The 2,367-nt window shown below is 38.9% G+C and overlaps 1 long non-coding RNA gene across 1 annotated transcript; it reads left to right on the forward strand.

Moving 5' to 3' along the window:
• The first annotated feature begins 764 nt into the window (after nucleotides 1–764).
• Nucleotides 765–2,033, forward strand: LOC120997360. The gene is made up of 2 exons (XR_005778156.1): nucleotides 765–990; nucleotides 1,070–2,033. It is a non-coding gene; the product is annotated as an uncharacterized LOC120997360 (long non-coding RNA).
• Nucleotides 2,034–2,367: the final 334 nt, after the last annotated feature.

Genomic DNA, 2,367 nt, shown 5'->3' on the forward strand with positions numbered 1-2,367 from the left:
TTTGGTCCACCTGGGACTGAAAGCAGAGAAGAAGGAGGATCGGAACTGGAAGTGCTGGTGACAGGTGAGTCTTTTTTTTAATCCCTGCACCCTGCCTGGCAATTTCAAAAGAGGTTCTCAGTCTCAGACAACCCCTTTAAAAATTACTAGTACACTTTTGAAATTCGGAGCTCAAGTCAACTCGGATTTGTTCCGTATGGGTGTGTCCGAAGCTTAAAAATGTATGTAAAGGTGTATATACTTGAGTCATTTTTGCGGTGGTTTTTCTTGGTATTTTCGTTTCCTGCTTTGTAGGAATTGTGAAAATCCCAGCGAAATGCAACCCATTTAAATATATACTAAACCAGTCTCTTTAGCCACAGTTCCAAGACGTTTATTAAGGATCCTTTTTACAAATATTTTTGTAATTAATCACCAAAAATTAAAACATCTCCTTTTTTTTCCCTGTATCTGATTGTAGATTATTATTATTTTTTTTCCTGAACATGATTATGGGGGCGGCCATCTTGCCTGAGCTGTTCTTACCAGCATTTAGAAAGCATTAATAAAATTGCTTTATGGCAGCCCTATTGTCCATAGACACAATGGTCAGGAGGAGACCGTATTGACTTACATGGGAAAGTTTTCTAGGCATGCTCTGTGACCTGTGCAGAGGTCATTGTACAAGGGAAAAACAGATAAGCTCTGACAATCACCTATTATGAATGGTGGATCCTGTGTTATCTATACACAAAAGTGATATCATTACAGGCAGGATTAGAACAGTAAAGTGATTTGTACAGACCAAGAAGTGGCGCCAATAATTAGACATAGTGGCCAGTGTAAAAACTGCAGGGTTTTTAGTTTTCGCTTAAATGTAAAAAGTGACGTGGAAAATTAAAAATAACATCATCAAAAATTATTTAAAAATATGTTAAACATAAAGAAAGTTATTTAAACAGCAGATCATTTTCTGAAGACATATTCCCTTTAAATATTCATTTGAAATAGGTGTAACGTTATACTTCCCTACTTCGTGAGATTTCCCTACCCTCGTCACTTCCGGTCGCACCAGACATGACGTGAGGAGGTAGCATGCATAGTTTATTGTTTCTTTTTTAGGTAAAACTTTACTATCAGTACACTCAAAAAGATAAAAGTAAAACGGTAAAAAAATAAGCATTACTAATTTCACTGATCCCCCACCGCTACCATTCTGACACTTACCGTGTACCTGTTGGCCTCCAGTTTCTGTTTCCGACATGACACACAGAAAATGGCACAGCAGTGACCTGCCCCAGTCAATGATCGGCTGAATGTTGAATGGGCATATCTTGCCATTTACTGTGTGTTCTGAAACTGGAGACCAGTGGGGTAAACATCGGGGATCGGTGAGATAAATGCTGCACTTTTCATACCATTATGTCTCCCTAAAAATTTTATATAAGTGGACAGCCCCTTTAAGAATATAAGAAAATTACAGAACTTTTTGAGTACTTTGAGACCTATTTTATAGTGTTTTTTTTAGAGATGCAAAAAATAATAATTAGCACATAACCATATATAGTTTATTTTTTCAATAATAAATATTTGGCTTGATTGTCACTTACTATGGAATATCTATTAGGATGGTTGTTATTGCCTTTTATTTTTTTATGTATTTTCACAGCTAAAGTTAAATTTACACCATATCTGAACAATCCCACCGATCTGTGGTGCACTGTTTGCACTTCACCATGAATACACCGACATGCCCAGACTTTAGTTGGCAAATGTATCTGACAAGGGTGTCCTTTTTAGCATATGTTTGGGTGGGATATATCAGGATCCCACAGCCCCAGTTGTATTAAAAAGGATAGTCAACTATACTTTTCAATGAAACTGTGTAAGTGCACTCTGCGCTTTGCATTGAGATGTTTTACAGCCCATCCCTTCTGAGTGACAGATATGGTATCCAACCAGATGACCAGGGGAGGGACTGTGAAGCAGCTCAATATAGAGAGCAGAGGGCACTTCACCATGAAACCCCACCCTGTACGCTTCCAAGTGTAGAATCTAGTAGAATAAAACTTCATATTTACACTACTCCTGATGAGAAACGCTCCACAAACAGAGCAGCTTGTACGTCTCTCCCCAACCCCCACTCACCCCCTACTCATCAAAACTGCTGACAGGCTCCCTGTTTTCTTCCTGTAAGGCTTGTTTTAGGCTAAATGCACACGATTAGGATTGCGTGCGGATTTGCATGCGGGAAATCTGCACCGTAGGTCATGTACATTGTATTCTATGAGAATTTGAAATTCTCAATGCACACAATGCAGATTTTTTCCGCGCGGATTTTGACCTGCGGTGCGGATTGTAAAATCCAAATCCGCATGCAAATCCGCA

This window comes from Bufo bufo, chromosome 4 (genome assembly GCF_905171765.1).
Source record: "Bufo bufo chromosome 4, aBufBuf1.1, whole genome shotgun sequence".
NCBI lineage: Eukaryota > Metazoa > Chordata > Amphibia > Anura > Bufonidae > Bufo > Bufo bufo.